This window comes from Coenobita brevimanus, chromosome 51 (assembly GCF_032717465.1).
Source record: "Coenobita brevimanus isolate Jiangsu-jjx chromosome 51, ASM3271746v2, whole genome shotgun sequence".
NCBI lineage: Eukaryota > Metazoa > Arthropoda > Malacostraca > Decapoda > Coenobitidae > Coenobita > Coenobita brevimanus.
Window position 1 is genome coordinate 5,951,161 of NC_137004.1, and position 19,050 is coordinate 5,970,210.

The 19,050-nt window shown below is 42.5% G+C and overlaps 1 pseudogene; it reads right to left on the reverse strand.

The window, feature by feature from the left end:
- Positions 1–624: 624 nt before the first annotated feature.
- LOC145400297 (lambda-crystallin homolog) overlaps positions 625–19,050 on the reverse strand; it is a 138,450-nt pseudogene continuing 120,024 nt past the window's right edge.

The window sequence follows — 19,050 nt, forward strand, 5'->3', positions numbered from 1 at the left end:
CTACTGCCTGCCTGCCTATGGTTTGGCCGACCTAGGCCGGAACACGTCCAATGGGAATTAGCTCCGGTGACCAAACCTTCGTACTATCCAAAGCACTAATCCTGGAGCTCGTGTAGGGACAGTGGGAGAAACCTATTGCCTATACCCTAACTATAGGAGCAGGAAGCTATGCTGCCCACTCCTACACCCTGCCTGACGTCCTAGTCCCTACTTCCAGCCCGACCTGTGCCAGTGCTGGGTGGCCCTACCAATGCCAGTCGATTATGGAAGGTTCGACTTGTAAGCTAGTTTCTGCAACCCCCTAACTGAGGGTGCTCCCGCACGCTCACGGGATCCCCCAGCGGCTCGGCAGTTGCCCCAGTCCAGAGTCGGGCCTGAATCCACACTCCTGAGTGCGCAACAGGACCTCCGGGAGGTTTCAGATTCCGGCCAGAAACCAATCCAGCCGGATGTCGTCCACCAGGGCAAGTGGGTGAAAGGCTTTAGTAGGAGAGGTAAAGAAGAACCCGAAGCCCGGACAAACAGGCCTAAATCCCGCTTCTCCCAGCAGCTACAGGGTATCACTCCAATCTGCATGCCGTGGGGGAGAGGCTCGAATTTAGACACTGCCAGACCTTCGTCAGGTTAAGTGGGTAGAGGGTGTAAGAGCGCGAAAAAGAAATCTTCAATCTTCATGGAAACAAGATAGCGCCACTCCTGGGATATCAGGTCTCCATCACCACTGACTGCAATCGCTCCATCAGCAACCTGGAAAAAGAAAAAAAATTATTAATACAAAATTCAACTTATGCTGTACTTGATAACGTACCTGAAAACATCTCTGCTATATAACAAAGAATATAGGTAGTAGAGAAGCAGTAGCATAGGGTATAAATCAGTAGTATGGGGTATCAGCAGCAGCAGGGTATATCAGCAGTAGCGTCGTCTTATGGCTGCAAGAATCAATCAATCAATCAATCATTTCCTGTGGCACCCTCGGGGATGCATAGGGCCTCGATGAACTCACACCACCACATCCTATCTTGTGCTAACTCCTCAAGATCTCCCCAACACTCATCTCCAGCTTCCCGTCTCATTGTCCTCACCCACGTCTCTTTTGGCCTTCCTCTACCTCTCCTACCAAGTGCCACCCACCCTGGTGTACCTCGTACTATTCCCTGTCTCCTATACACATGTCCTAGCCACTTCCATCGTGAGAATCTAACATATTCATCGATCGGCTGCACTCCCATTATTTCTCTAATTCTACTATTTGGTATCCTTTCCCACCACTTAACTCCTAATATTCTTCTTAGTGCTTTATTTTCAAACACCAAGAATTTATTTTCCATAGTCACTGTGCTGTACCAAGACTCGTGTCCATAAATTAAGATACTCCTAACCATTACCTTATAAAGTTTGATTTTTGTATGCACAGAAAAATTGTTATTATTCCAAATATTTTTAAGCATTCCCATTGCCTGATTAGCCTTCTTTAACCTTTCCTCGAATTCAAAGTTCAAAGAACCATCCTTGGCTAAATAAGTACCTAAATATTTAAACCTATCAACTTGCTTTACAACCATACCTCCAATTACACATTCCTGCGCATTTTCCATATTCATATTGATTATTTCAGTTTTTCCACAATTAATAACCAAACCCACCTTGCGACCTTCACTCACCAAACAGTCCAACACTCTCTGCATCTCTTCTGGCCCATCACAAATCAAAACTATATCATCTGCATAATCTAAATCCAAAAGTTTCCTGTTCTCTCCCCAAAGTATACCTGCACCGGTTTCTGTTCCAACGCGTTTCATAATGTAATCAATGACCAATATAAATAGTAAAGGCGATAGAACACCACCTTGAATTACTCCGGACTTGACTTCAAACGAATCACTCAGACAACCATCAACCATCACTTTACAAAATGTGTCCTCATGCATGTTCATAATGACCCTCACAAACTCCTCTGGTATTCCATAATGTCTCATGATCTTCCCCATAGTCTCTCTCGAAACACTATCAAAAGCCTTTTCAAAATCAACAAAACAAAGACTTAACGGTACTCTCATTTCATTAACTTGCTGCATCAAATGCCTAACTATAAAGATCTGATCATTGCAACCACGTCCCTTTCTAAAACCAGCCTGTTCATCCCTCAGAATACCCTCAACCACCGGCTCCAACCTATTTAACAACACTCTACTGAAAACTTTCAAAGCTATCGGTGACAAAGAGATTCCCCTCCAATTACCACATTCACTCAGGTCTCCCTTCTTCGGAACTTTAACAATTACACCATTCTTCCAAACTGATGGTAGTAACCCCGTCACCCATATCTTATTGAATAGCCTGGTCAAGATCATTATTAATCTATCCCCCTCCACTTTAAACATTTCTGGAAATAAACCATCCTCCCCTGGTGCCTTATTATTCTTTAACTGTTTTACTGCTTTCTCCACTTCTGCAAGCCTCAACTCTCGTTTCTATATTTAAATCTTCCTGAGCAGACGGTATATCCTCTTCTGGTGGTATTGGTCTATTAAGAACTGTCTCAAAATGCTCTTTCCATCTATTTTTAATATCTCCATCTTTGGTCAATAAATTTCCTTCCCTGTCTCTAACTGGTATTTCCTTGCGTTTACCTGCATTACCACTCAGTTCTCTAATCGATTCATATGCTATTCTTTGACTCTGTCCATCATTTTTGTTTATTAAGATTTCAGTCTCTGCAACCTTTTCATCCACACATCTTCTTTTATCTCTCCTAGCTAACCTTCTTACTTCTGAATTCAAACTCCAGTACGCAGCTCTTGCTAATTCAATCTCTCGTTCATCAACGCATTGCATCTCACTCCTCAATTTAGCCTCACCTCTCTTTTTTATCATATCCCACGTTTCCTCTGATATCCATTTCTTTCTCCTGAATCTATGTCTCCTTCCAATCATACATTCAGCAGTCTCATGCAAAACTTTGTTCACATCGTCCCACATCTCATCTACACTTCTCTCCCCCTCTTCCAACGTTTCCAACACCAAAAACCTATTTCTGCATTCTAATCTGAATTCCTCCTTTTCTTCTCCTTCCCTTCTAAGCTTAACAATATCGTATCTACCAGCACCAGATTTTTCCTTCTTCTGATTTTTAAGTTTAAACCTTATTTTTGCAATGCTGAGTTGATGGTCACTACCAATATCCGCTCCCCGTTTAACATGAACATCTAGCAGAGAACTTCTAGGCCTCCTACTGATAGCGATGTGATCAATCTGATTTTTATATTTTCCACACGGCGACACCCAAGTTGTCTTGTGTATATTGCAATGCTGAAAGAGTGTGCCCCCGATGACTAAGCCATTTGCTAGACAGAAGCTTCCAAACCTCACTCCGTTTTCACTCATCCTACTACCAACTCCCATCTTACCCATACATGCCTCAAATCCCTCATTTGAACAGCCCATTACTGCATTAAAGTCTCCAACGCAGATCAAAACATCATGTCTAGGTACCCTTCCTACTCCTTCTTGCAACTTTTCATAAAATGTGTCTTTCCTTTCATCGAGTGCATCATTAGTAGGTGCATAACACACAAACAGACTGATGTTGCCATGATTTGATTTAAACCGTGCGTATAACAATCGCTCATCTATAGGATCCCACTCACATAAAGCCTTATTTGCCTTACAACCCAGCAACAATCCTACTCCCAGATAATGCATTCCGTCCTGTCGACCAGATATCAATAAACGTATACCATCCTCCAAATCCAACTTATCGACTCCAGTTAATCTAGTTTCTGTCAGAGCACAAATATCAAGTCCGTAATTTTGAAAAACCTTCATTAACTCATCGATTTTACCGTCATGATTTAGCGTTCTCACATTCCAGTTACCAATTTTAATTGTATTTTTTGCATTGACAAAGGAATTAGATTGTAACTGAGGCAACCGTGAGATTCTTAGCACCCCCTGCCCATTTAAGGGCTGCACGGGACTGGGGGCCATTACTGTTATTTCAGAGTCCATCAAGGTTTCTTTGGCTAACTTCCTGAACACCTCGCCATTGTGTTGCAGTCGCAGTAGGCAGCTAACTTGCCTGATTGCCCACACCCGAAAGACCCAGCTATGCTGTAGCCAGTCACGTGCCAGCATGCTTCCCAGCCATTTCACTCTCAAGGAGTTCCTCTGCCTGAGAAAGCAACCACCCCCCTGCTCCCGAGGGCTTTTGATCTGTGTAGGTAGAGAACGATCACTCCCTCACTAGCCATATACAGTGTATATACAGTGTATAGGCTACACTCACCACAAGAATACACAGTGTTAATTCAAAAAAGTTTTCAAAGTAAAAGAAATATTAGAAGTGCCAGCATTCCAAATATTTCAGCAGCTTGGGGTAGGAACAGCTGTGTTGTCACCGACTGAAAACAAGTCCACATATGGTCCTTAAAGCTATTTATCCACATTATGGCGCCTTTAATATTACTTAAAATATGTCTCAATATATTCAGGGTAAAGTTTATGTAGTTATATAAATCCTAACTTACCCAAAATGGGTTGAAATTGGGAGGAATGCAGGACCGGCCCTCCCCACAAACTTCTCGAGCCGCCATCTTGAATTTCATTGTTTGCTGGACTGGCCGCCAGCGGGACGCCAGGCTGTGGAGGGAAATTCAAATCAGATCATTCCATCTTTTTAATATATAAATCATTTCTATTTCATTACTAGTATTCAAAGCATTATCTTTTTATTCCACTGCCGATATGAGATAAAAAATAAACTTGCTTTACTTAAATTTAACCCTTCCCCATACGATCCTATCATGACAAAAACATAAGGCTGCAATAAAAATTTGAATAAACAGGGCTGTCAAATTAAAATGTAATAGAAATAGGCCCCTTAATATTAATACATGAATAGAAATAGGAGCTTTCATTATATTACCAGCTGCTAAATCATCAAATCGTAGGAACAGCTGTGAAGTGTTGACCCTCTCTTGTCATGGACTTCTAAGCTTATTAAAGGTTTATTACTACTTGAATCATAGATCAAATTAACCCTGATACTCTGAAGGTGTTCGTTATATAGTCAAATAAATCTTAAATGACCAGCAATGAGATGGAACTTGAAGAATAACTGCTGCCGCCATATTCTTTTCACTGACTACCGTGATCGCCGCCAGGGGGCTCAGCCTACGTGGCGCGAAATTCAAACCATCATTCAAGCCATTTATTCTATTGTTATTACCGCCATTTCAAACTGACATTTCTATATTAACTAAAGATGAACCTATCAATAAATTACCTGATACACTGATTATACAAAAGGAAATTACAGAGGGGCATAAAACGTTTGGAAAGAATGTTGTGAACCGTGTACAGTTCATCTATTAGAACTCTTGGATGTGAATAAACTTTCTTGTCTCTTGACTGGTTTTAATCAACATTTACTGAATTACTAAGTCTCTTAAATCATTTAACGTCCTTATACTTGAATCATAATAGGTCTGACATTAATTATACTCTCCCTTCCAGTATTCACAGTATACCAAATTTTATGGTAGTTATACCAACAATACATCCTCTGTCATTACACAACTTCTTCCCTTCCTAAAACCTCCCTGTTCTTCTCCAACTAATCCCTTAGTTATTGCCCTGTCAATAATTGTCCTACCATATACTTTTCCTATTACACCAAGAAGCCCCCCTATGATTACCACAACCTTCTTTTTCACCTTCTCCTTTGTACAGGGGAATAATTATACCGGACTTCCAATCCTCCAGGACTCTACCTTCCTCCCAGGCCAATCTGCACATATTCCACATCCATTTTACTACTATCTCCCCCCCATGCTTCTGCATTTCACCACACACTCCATCAATTCCAGGGGCTTTCCCCATCTGCATATATGGCAACATTAGTGGCCGGTTGGGGTGTGGGAATATCATGAATATATAGATTGATGAGTGTGGGTAAGTCTCATCAAGTATCATGCACTCCTACCATATACTTTTCCTACTACACCAAGAAGACAAATGCCCCTACGATTACCACAAACTTCTTTTTCACCTTCTCCTTTGTCTATCTATCTATCTATCTATAGCCCGACGCCCTAATCCCGCAAAGGGTGGCCGCAGACAAAACGCCTCCAAGTCACTCTGTCACCCACCATTTGACTCCCCTCCCCCCAACTCACCCCCCCCTCCCTCATATATCTCTCAACTCCATCCCTCCACCTCATCCTCGGTCTACCCCTCCCCCTCCCTCCCTCCACCTCACCTACATACACCCTCTTAGTCAGTCTTTCATTCTCCATCCTCTCCACATGTCCAAACCACCTCAGTGTATTTCTCCTAATCTTTTCAACCACATCCACATCTACCCCACAACGTTCCTTCACTTCTTCATTCGTCAACCTGTCCCTCCATGTCACTCCACATGCTCCTCTCAAGTAACTCATTTCCACTGCTCTCACTCTTGACTTGTTCCCCTCTTGCAAGGTCCACGCCTCGCTTCCATACGTCAGGGTAGGGATCACAATACCATCATGCAGTGACTTCTTAACTTCCATACTCACCTCCTATTTCTCATCACTGCTTTCAGTGTGCCAACAACAACCTTCCTTCCCTGCTGTACCCTTTCACGTACTTCATCCCCCAAAGTTCCATCCTTACTCATCACACTACCCAAGTACTTGAATGCACTCACATTCTCCATATCCTCACCATCCAACCTCACTGCACACTCTGTGACTTCATTCCTCTCAAACACCATAACTTTACTTTTGTTTACATTAACTTTCAGCTTCCTCCTCCTACACACTGTCCCAAATTCATTCACCAAACCTTGCAACTCCCATTCATCTTCACTCAACAATACTGTATCATCAGCAAACAGCAACACCGGAGGCTTCCAAATCTCACCCTCATTCATTAGGGCCACCCCCACATCCACTGCCCTACCTTGTACCTCCTTTACGACCCCATCCATATATATATTAAACAGCCAAGGAGACATTACACACCCCTGTTTCAGTCCCACATTGAGATCAAAGAACTCACTCAGCTCACCATCCACTCGCACCGTAGCCCTAGCTCCCTCGTACATACTCTTCACAGCACTCAACAATTTCCCCTCCACTCCATATATTCTTAATACCTTCCACATACCTTTCCTATCTATTCTGTCATAAGCTTTCTCCAAGTCCATGAAGGCAGCGTACACTTTCCTTCCCTTCTCTAGATACTTCTCCACTAAACATCTTAGAACAAATATCTGATCTACACACGCTTTTCCCTTCCCTAAATCCCCCTTGTTCTTCTCCAACTAGCTCCTCTGTCATATGCCTAACCCTATCAATGAGTATTCTACCATATATTTTACCAGTCACACTAAGAAGGCAAATACCCCTATGGTTACCACATACTTCTCTCTCCCCTTTTCCTTTGTACAGAGGAACAATTATACCTGATTTCCAGTCCTCTGGAACCCTTCCCTCTTCCCAAGCCAATCTACACAACTTCCATATCCACTCCACAACAATCTCACCCCCATACCTAAGCATTTCACCACACACTCCATCAATTCCTGGGGCCTTTCCCAGCTTAATCTTCTTCATCGCTTCCACTACTTCCGACCTACTGATCTCTTCCTCCCTCCTCTCATCTCTTCTTCTCCCAGCCATTCCCCAACCACTTATACTCACACTGCTCTCACTCTCTACATTCAACAAATTCTCAAAGTGCTCCTTCCATCTCCTCAATTTCTCTCTCTTCTCCACCAACAATCTATTATTCCTATCTTTCACTCCCCTACTATTTCCCCTTTCACACTGCCTTACTTTCTTTACCTCCTTCCAAAACAATTTCTTACTCTCCCTCCATTTCACACTCAGATTCCTCCCAAACTCTTCATCCACTTTCTTCTTACTCTCCTTCACCAGTCTCTTAACCTCCCTTCTCCTGCTCACATATACCTCTCTCTTCTCTCTCTCATCTTCTCCCCTACCTCTACTCGCCAACCATTCACCATATGCCTTCTTCTTTTTTTCCACAGCTCGTTTCACCTCATCATTCCACCATGCTGTCCCTTGCACACCCTTGCATCTCCTCCTCACCCCACAAACCGCCTCACACGCTGCGCTTATCTCTTCCGTGAATATCTTACATACGTCTTCCACCCCTTCCATCTGCTCTAGCTCATACCTTCCCAATCTTTCTTCCACTATGCTCTTATACTCTGTCCTCTTCTCACTATCTTGCAATTTCTCCACTCTTCTCACAGGAGCTGCTTCCTCCTGTCTTCCCCTTCGCCTCCTCAACCACTTTCTTTGCAGCTCTACCTTGGCCATCACTAAGTGATGGTCCGGGAACTCCATTCCCCCACCCTCTCCACACCCTTGCATCCAACACTTGTCTTCTCATTCGCTCATCCACACACACGTAGTCTATCATTGCCTTTCGTTCAACAAGTTCACCATCCATCCTCCTCATTACTCTCCATGTATACCGGTGGATCATCTTATGACAAAAGTAGGTGTTGGCTATTGCCAACCCCTTACCAGTACAGATGTCCACCAAAGCACTACCATTCCCATCTACTTCCGCTGGCACACCCCACTGACCAACCACTCCATCCACTCGTACATTCCCGACTTTGCCATTCATGTCTCCATCAACAGCACTCTCTCGCTCCTCTCAAACTTGTCCATACATGCTTCTACTCTCGCCCAAAACTCATCTTTCACTCTTGCCACTCGATCCTCTGTTGGAGCATACACACATACAATCGCCCATGCTTGTATACCTACTTTCATCCTCACCCATACAATCCTTGCACCCACTGTTCCATACTCTCTTATATTCTCCTTCCACTTCTTGCTTATCATCAGACATACTCCCTCTCTTGCCCTCTCATTCTCACTGACTCCCGCACATATACCTACACCGTATTCCCATTCTCTCATCCTTTCACCTTTCCATTTAGTTTCAGTCAATCCACATATATCCACTTTTGCATCCTCAAGCACCTGGACAATCTCTCTCTCTTTCACTTCATCATTCACTCCTCTCACATTCCACGTTCCTACTCTCAGAATGTCCTTTGTCCGTTCCTTAGTCGTCAACGTATGGTCCGTCCGGGTCCGAGGCGCTTTATTTGCTTTTTTAGTTAGTTCTTTTTACGGGGTGGGGCACTAACCCACCACCAACCCTTTTAGTCGCCTCGTACGACAAGCAGGGATACTGGGGGAGTATTCTTGAAACCCCCCTACCCCCAGGGGAATAATTATACCCGATTTCCAATCCTCCACGACTCAACCTTCCTCCCAGGCCAATCTGCACATCTTCTACATCCATTTTACTACTATCTCCCCCCCCCCATGCTTCTGCATTTCACCACACACTCCATCAATTCCATGGGCTTTCCCCATCTGCATATATGGCAATATTAGTGGCTGGTTGGGGTGTGGGAATATGACTATATAGATTGAAGAGTGTAGTCTCATCAAGTATCATGCACATTACCAATACAGTGATATCCTATGATTCTGCAAGATGATTTACTGTAGTACTTAACAGTAATTTGCACTGTTAATACACCCTCTCCCAACTTCTCGTGGTCAGCTCGGGATTCCAACCAAGGACCTCTTAGTGGTGGGTCGTGTGCTATAAATTGCACCCCAAATCCTCCACTTCGTTTTAGTCTCTTGGCAATATTAGTCAGAAGATAGGTATATGAGACAGAGGGGTTAAAGTTGGGGGGAGAGTATCGAAATGGTTGGGGACAGGCCAACGTGGAGATTTGTTTGTAGCTACCTCTTGCGTGATTAAGGTGTCTGGCTATAAAAATTAGGATAGTCAGAAGAGGAAAGTGAACAGTAGGAGGCAAAACAGTAGATGAACTGCAGAGGAAAGTAACTAGTAGAGGAGGTGAAATAGTCAGCAGGGGAAAGTGACAAGCAGATGAGGTGAAACATTAGGAGAACTCTTGTCTTACATCATAAATTAAATGTTAGTAGACCTTTTACACTACACAATGGTCAAAACACAAACTACAATACTATATTCAACTTTATTAGTCTACATAAATGCTGACATGCTTGGTTGAGGGTCTGATGGTGAAGGCGGGAAACGAGCTGGTGGTGGTGGTGGTGAGAATGGGCTGGCACTTGTGGGGGTTGCAGGCTTGAAGGAGGAGTCGATCCTGGTCTGACAACAGGACCGATGATTCTGCTGAAGGATGACAGCATCCCAGACTCCCTGCAGCTCCATCGCCAGGCTGAGCGGCACCAACTCCCTGTCACAGTGTGGGTGCTTGGCATACTCCAGCATCCCCTCCATGTAACCACGGAGGACACTGAGACGAGGGATTGAAGGCATTGCGGAGGGCTGCGAGTCAGGGTCCTGATCCTCGTCCTTTTTGGTCCCGCTGTCCTCTTCCGTGCCTGCAGAGGGAGCAGCAGCAATCTCCTCATCAGACACAGGCTGATAACCAGGACTGCCGCTGTCATCGCCCAGCCAATCCCTCACGTCATTGACATCCACCTGCTCTCCTGCTGTTCAAAGGCGACTGGAAATCATCCACGTCAAACCCCTAAAAGTCGTGCTCGGCTTCGATTCCCTGCAGGGGACGAGGCCAACTGCTTTTGAGAGTTTTAGCGGAGACTTCATTCCACATGATGTCTGAGGCTGGAATTATCAAGGCTGACCCTCTGGACATCAGTTTAATAATAACCTTATTTTGGACCTCCTAGTGCTTACCATCAATGTTACTTTAACGTTAAGACAGTCACTTACACACCGATCTGCAAATCCATGGTAAGGGGAAGGGCATTCCCATCCAAGGATTCAACAAAAAGTAACATTCAAGGTTGTAAACACAACAGTTGTTGGGCATGCAATTTAGTTTCAATATCATCCTGTTCCTCTGTCATCAGTAGTATCATCCTGTCCCTCAGCTATGATTTTACTGACTGAATAAAGCATCTAATCATGGCAGAGTACCACTGAAGACACTGCTGCCAGATAACTACATAAGAAAATTAAAAATACAAAGATCATATCACTACTCATGGTAAACTCAAAAAAATAAATAAATAAATAAAATAAAAATAAAAATCCATAACACCATTAAAAACCTCACCCCTGTCATGGTAAAACTCAAGACAATGCACAAAGGTGGAAGACTGCTTCTATGAGGCACTGAGTGACAGTCCTCAGACACCTGGACAACTGACAATAATGATTCCCCTCCTCCATCCTGCCTGTAAGTGAGATAAAGGTCATTAGGGCCTTTATTCACCAATGACCTTAGCCAATGCTTACAATAAACAACACTCCACATCTGTGACTTACAGTCAGAAGCTTTATGAGTATGGTGCCTGGATCCTATACCTCAAGAGAAATCTGGGACTGTGGCTAAACAAGGTGATGTTATGTTTCCATGCAGGTCTACAAATGGTTATGTTTCCTCTGAGATACCCAGACCAACTGGAGAGACAATGACAAGACCACTGAGTTCACAGCTGAAACCTGGCAAGCTTGAAAAGTATTGCCTCCAGTTTAATAAATTAATTTTTTTATTTTTTTATGCAAGAAAGAAGGAACCAAAGGCCAGAAGCCTGCAAGATTTTTCCCTCCAAGAAAAAAGAAAAACAAGATAACAGAGAGCCAAACTCAAGATCTGTTCATTTCGAGATGCCTGGACACACTACGTTTGAAAGACTGAAGATCATTGGCAGTAGGAAATACAGACAAAGGGAGACAGTTCCAGAGTTGACCTGTTGCATACATGAAGGACCAGGAATAACAGTTAACTCTTGCATTAGACAGATGGACAGAAAGGGCTGAAAGTTTGTTGACAGATGGGTGCTATGTGCCCGCCGTACTGGTGGAGAGATGCAAGCAGACAGTTCAGAGGAGTAGTGACCATTGAAGCAGCGACTGAAGAGAGATAAAGATGCAACAGTGCAGTGGAGAGACAGAGGTTGAAGGGAGCCAGTAAGAGGAGGAGATTTAATGAGACAAAAAGCCTTCGACTTCAACTTGTTGAGAAGAGCTGTAGGCAGGGAGCCTCCTCACACATGAGAGTTGTACTCTACACAGGGGCAAATAAAACCTGTGTATAGAGTCAACAATTGTGCAGGGGTAAAAGAGGCATAGAGTCAGCTTAGCACACTTAGTCTCTTGGAAGCAGATTTTATAAGAGGTAATATGACCTTTCCAAACATAATCAGAGAGAATGAAACCCAAGTATGCTTAAAGCTGATGCAGGACTGAGTTGGATATTGTTAAATATTAAAGGATACTCCTGCAGAAGATTCTGTCGGGTTGATAGATGTAAGAACTGAGTTTTCGATACATTAAAAACAAGATTACTTTTACCCCAATCAGAGACAAAAGCAAAGACAGACATTAGGAGTGCCATAGCATCATCCCTTGTCTGTTGAAGTAACTGAGAGAGGGGCACTGTGAGAAACGAATGGAAAGGTGAAGGATGGAGTCATTAGTATATGAGTGGATAGGGTTAGATGTACAACTTAAAAAGTCATAGTTGAATAGAAGGAAGAGAGTTGGTGATAGGACACAGCCCTGATGAACACCACTAATGATAGCTCAAGGAGAAGAACGGTGGCCACTAACAACAGCATCTATAGAACAACCAGAAAGGAAGCTAGAGATGAAGACACAGATAGGAGGATAGAAACTGTAAGAGGGCAGCTTGGAAATTAAAGACAGGCTCAACTGAATGCCTCTGAGATGTTAAGTGCAATGGCAAAGCTTTTGCCAAAGTCCTGAAAGGTGGATGACCAGGAGTCTGAATGGTAGAAGATCGCCAGTGGAGCATCCCTAGAGGAACCCATACTGATGATCTGAAAGAAGGCTGTGATAAGAGAGGTGCTTTAAAATTATTTAATGAACAGACTTAAAAATCTTTTAAATACAGGATATTAAAGCAATTGGGCAATAGTCAGAGGGCTGAGAATGGTCACCCATTTTTGGGGACAGGCTGAATGAGAGCAAACTTCCAGCAAAGGAGGAAAGGTACAAGTTGACAGGCAAAGGCAAAATATTTTATCTAGCCACGGTGTAAGCACAAAAGTGCAGTTCTTGAGGACAATAGGAGGGATCCCATCAGGCCCATATGCCTTGTTCTTCAAATGCTGTAGTATTGTTCTGTAATGCTAATGGGGAAAATGGCTTGTGTAGTCAGCAGCTAATTATTTTTGTTACATGTAGCTATGGTAGTTAAAGAGGAAACAAATTATTTTCCGTACTGGAGGTGGATGGTCAGCCCATCAACCCAGATTTTGCCATGCCTTCCTCATAGGCCAGCTGCCCATTCATTAGAAGACAGGTTTCAATATACCAGTACCTGGTATAGGGTTAATCAAGTTTAAGTTCTACAGCTCTTCAGGATATGAATCACTTGGCCCCAACATGACTTTTGGAAGGTACCTCTGGTTAACTGTGGTACGCTTTTTGGTATCACACCTAATTTTTCACATTTTCTGCATTTCTCCATGGCACAAAGCACATGTTTATATTGGATAAATGGTCAGAAAAAGGGTGATGTAAACTCTGTCTCCTGTAGCTACTGGTCACTGATTGCTATTTCCTGCCTGCTTGCGTGTAATATGCTACGACAGCCAAAAATGGAAGAACCTGGTGTTTTCTGTTATTATTACATGTACACTGGAGGCACCTAATCTTGTAATTTGTTTCATTTGCATGCAAAGAATAATGGGGTGATTCAAAGCTAGTATCCGATAGCGGGCACTGCAGACTCTAATTTAACACAGTCCTGCACTGTTTAAAAAGCCTGTTTGTCATTGCTAAACATCTACACTTGCGTGAAAATGTGAATCACAGTAATGTCACATACCATAATATAAATAATGCAAATAGACAACGTAATAATAACACAGCGTGAATTGTTTTACGTATCCATCATCCAATCCTACGTTGCCCCATGAGAAGCATAGGAGCCCAGGGCTAGGCAGTCGGTCCTGACATTTAAGATGATAGTGACCAGCCTCACTCATCCCTGAGTGGCATTACATGAGCAATAAACCCCAACCACCCCTTGGATATAAACCATCACCGGCTCAATCCGATTGGAGCACAATAGTTATCCACTTAACCACCAGGCGCCAAAATTTGGTCATATGGTTACCACCCAGCATAGTAAATGGTTTCCTGGTGTACAGGAAACCATTTGGCTTGTCACTCAGTATAGAGTCACCCACAGGCAGAAGGAAGAGGAAAGCCTGAAGGAAAGAATGATTGAAGAGGATGGAAGGAAAGAAGGATGGAGGAGAGGAAGGGGCAGACACCCGAAAGCAACACTACATCGAGTGAGTGGATGGTGAGCACCCCCACCTACCACTCATATACAGAAATGAAATATTTGCTGATGGCAACCTCATCATTTTATTGGTCGTGTAATATTACATTTCTACTATGTAAAAGTTTGGTTCTTAATATATAGTTGGCTCAGACTGTAAGTTAAGCTTAGTGGGTATCTTGACTCATTCACTCTCTATGTTGGTTTAAATTCAATGATGAGTAAATACTGATATTCAAAATTTTGCTCACCCAAGTTATGTGTGTGCAGCACAGGACAGTCTCCTGTTTTGTTCTAAACTTCTTCTTCATTCCACAGTCACTCATCTTGAACTCCTCTACAGTACATCCAGCTATGCAGATCATGAATGTAAAACTTGACTCCCTGTATCTGCAGCGAAGACAGATGTCTTGGCTTGCTTTATCTTCAACGTCCATCCTCATCCTGTTCTTGGGACGGTCTCCTAGACCGTATGACATATGATGATGAATGCCAGTATTTACTCAACACTAAATTTAAGCCAACATAGAGACTGAATGAGTCAAGATACCCACTAGGCTTAATTTACAGTCTGAGCCAACTATATATTAAGAACCAAACTTCCACTATGTATTAGAAATGTAAAGTTACAGGACCAATGAAACAATGAGGTTGCCATCAATGGATAAACAAGACAATTCACGCTACGTTATAATTACGTTTTCTATTTGTATTACAGTATTTATATTATGGTATGTGACATTACTGTGATTCACAGTTTCATACAAGTGTTGGTATTTAACAAAGAGGCAGGCTTTTTAAACAGTGCGGGACTGTGTTAAACTACAGTCTGCAGTGCCCTCTATCAGGTCGGAGCTTTTCAGAAGCACCCCATTTCCTTGGTATAAAATTTTTACCAATATAAGGTATTTCTATAACCTTCTTGAAGTGAAAAGGTCAATTTTTCCCACATCTTTCACACCATGGAGGTTTCTTCTAACAGGCATGCTGCAGCTTAGGGACTAAGGAATGCTAACTTGGATAACCCAATATTTTATCGGGAAACTTTTCATACCAGGGGAGTGCTCCTCTTGCTTCAGGTGGCCAGGACTGAGATATGCCCTTCATACCTGTACAAACCTAAGTCAAGTCATCAAATCACTTGTAGCAGAGCTGCCACAAACTCCACAGGTGCTTCTAATCTATGTAAGGAAAAACAGCCAATTAAATATGCCAGAACCCTCACTGTTTGCATGGTATTGTAGTACATTGTCAAATATACAGTCATCATGGTGGCCTTGAGAAGTGAATGCTTCCTGCTTAGCTATTATTACTGGGTTGGTTAATGTTGCAAGTACATTTTCTCTCATCAAATACCTGCAACTTTCACATGGAGGTGATGTTACCTACATAAGTACAGAATTTATTTGTGAATAATCTACCAACAATGGTACTCGACCGGACCGAGGTCCAAAAATGGACCGCGGTGAGCTTTTGTGTGGACCCCAGCACACTAGCTGCTAGTGGAATGGGTGGTAACTTTTAGAATAAATGTAATTCAATACATTTTTTTCTTCAGAGAAATTATTTCTGTAGCTTATTTTCATCAACATTTTTAGACAAAAAATCCACGTAGCTTGAAGTAAATTGTAATGTGTGTTCTAATATGTTTCTTATTAACAAATTTTGAATTAAGACTTTCATCCTGACCCTTACTACGTAGGAAACTGTGTGTCTGGACCTTCACACACAGTAGCTGAGTACCCCTGATCTACCACATGTTCAGCTGTTTGGTGTTAAAAATATTATATCAACAAAATATCAATATTTCTGCTCCTTGCAAACAGCATAAATATTTACCAAAAAATATATTGGATTACAAAGAACTGTCAGCAATTAAATGCCTGAATTTTCACAACCATGTTCAACAGGTGAGTTGACACAGTTATGCCGAGTAGGCTAACCAAACTGTCTATTTCTTGGCAGCTTCTTCCTCTTCTAAGGCATCTTTCTTGAGTTTGGCTAAGGCCGCCAGCATCCCATCACGCCAGGCTTGCCGTCCCTGCCAACATCACAACATGATACAACATGATTTTTTTTTTTTTCTTCTTTTAAATGCAAGGAAGAAGGAACCAAAGGCCAGAAGCCTGCAAGTTGTTCCTCCAAGAACAAACAAAATCAAAATAACAGAGAGTCAAATTCAAGATCCACTCATTTCGAGATGCCTGGACACACTGCGTTTGAAAGACTGGAGATCGCTGACAGCAGGAAATACAGACAGAGAGAGACAGTTCCACAGTGACCTGTTGCATACATGAAGGACTGGGAGTAACGGTTAACTCTTGCATTGGACAGCTGGACAGAAAAGGGATGAGAGTTTGTTGCTAGACAGGTTCTATGCGACTGCTGTAATGGTGGAGGGATGGAAGCAGACAATTCACAGGAGCTGTGACCATTAAAGCAGCGATAGAAAGCGATGAAGATGCAACAGTGCAGCGAAGTAACAGAGGTTGGGAAGCCAGTAAGAGGAGGAGCGTTACTGTGATGAAAAGCCTTCGACTCCATCTAGTTGAGAAGAGCTGCAGGTGAGGTGCCTCCCCACACATAGTTGTACTCTACACAGGGGTGAATAAAACCTGTGTATAAAGTCAACAATTGTGCAGGGGTAAAAAAGTCACAGAGCTGGTTTAACACACCTGATCTCTTGGAAGCAGAATTTATAAGAGAGGAAATGTGATCTTTCTAAGACAAATCCTGAGAGAATGAAACCCAAGTATGTTTAAAGCTGATGGATGATTGAGTTGGATATTGCTAAAAATTGGAGGATACCCTTGAGGAAGATTTTGTCGGGTTGATAGATGTAAGAACTGAGTTTTTGATGCATTAAAAGCAACAAGATTACTTTTACCCCACGCGGAGATATGAACCAAGTCAGACATTAGGTGTGCCATTGCCTCATCCCTTGTTTGTTGAAGTAACTGCTGAGATGGATGCTGCAGGAAGTAAGTGGAAAGGTGAAGGGTGGAGTCATCAGTGTATGTGTGGATAGGGTTAGTTGTACAGCTTAGAAGGTCACTGAAGAATAAACAGAGGATAGTAGGTGATTGGACAGGGCCTGAGGAACACCACTACTGATAACTCAAGGAGAAGAATGGTGGCTGTTTACAACGGCTGCTATAGGACAACCAGAAAGGAAGCTAGAGATAAAAGGCACTGATAGGAGGATAGAAACCATAAGAGGGCAGTTTGGAAATTAAAGATTTATGCAAGGCTCAATCAAAAGCCTTTGAGATGTTAAGTGCAATAGTAAAGCTTTCGCCAAAGTCCCAAAAGAAGGATGACCAAGAGTCTGAAAGGTAGGTGAGAAGATTGCCAGAGAAGCATCCCTGGTGGAACTCAGTATATACTGACAATCAGTGACAGGAAAGAAGCTTTATTATTATTATTTTTTTTAAGAGTAGACTCAAAAACTTTTAAAACATAGGATGTTAAAGCTATTGGGCGATAGTTAGGGGCTGGGAATGGTCATCCTTCTTTGGTATACCAGCATACACCCTTTTCAAGTCATTCATCATCAGTCATCAAAGAACAAAGTTTCTGCAAACAGATGTCCATAATGTAAGTAATACAAGCACAGTTAATATATAGAATGCTACAGATGGCCACACCTTAAGGTGTAAAATATGTCTGAGTGAGCAAGTGAGCAGCTTGTTGTGTTGTTATTTTAGTTTTCCAATGATGTGTGCAGCTCCACTGTAGCTTTAATATGGCAATTTCTGAGATTACCCAGATTTTCTGCTCAATTTGGTGAATTCTAAGAAACGCCATTTGAGTGATATCTGTTATTTGTCATAAGTTCTCCAATACGTTTACGTCTACTGTTGCCTTAATGAAATCAGAGGTTAACCAGTTTTGGTGCTCATTTTTGCAATTTCTAGCTTTCATCCAGCATTATTAGGGCAAAAATTTTGAGAAGGTCACTCAGGCAACATTTAGTACTTTTCCATGAGTTTTCCAATGATGTATATTATGGGTTCTATGTAGCTTTATTAGCTTCCAAGAAAACCGATTTTAGGTACTGTGCTCCACCACCCTGTTATAGTCCTAGGTTTGATAATGTAATTGTTTGCTCAAACAATAAAGTGCAATTTTACAGATGCGGTGACAATCCCACATTAAATGGTAACAAGTTCTGACGTTACTGAACAATATTTTTCACCCATTGTGTAAAATATGGGTGATATATACTTACTGGCCTCATCTCCCAAGTTTCAAACTGTACTTGATGAACTAGATCATGTGGAAAGGAAGAACTGATATTTAAGGTGGCAAATCAGATGAAGAGGGAGAATAGGGACATCATAGGTGAGCAGTGTGTGAAGAATGATGACGGATGGTAGTGGTGATTAGTGGGAATATTAAAGACACATGGAAAGAGCATTACAGCCGGCTGCTGAATGAGGAGTTTGACTGGAACAGGGAAGGTTTGGAGCCAGCAGATCCAGTGTTTGATTCTTGTCCTTTGATTGACACTGCTACAATGAGCAGGGCAACAGGCAGGATGCAGGTGGGGAAGGCAGCAGGTGTCTAGGTTGACTGCTGAAATGCTGAAAGCCTCAGGAAATGCAGGAGTGGGGTTAGCCATTAACTTGATAAAATAAAATTATATGTGTGTCGCCCCAGATGACTGGCTGAAGAGTGTAACTGTAAATAAGTACAAAAGAAAAGGTGATGTCCTGGAG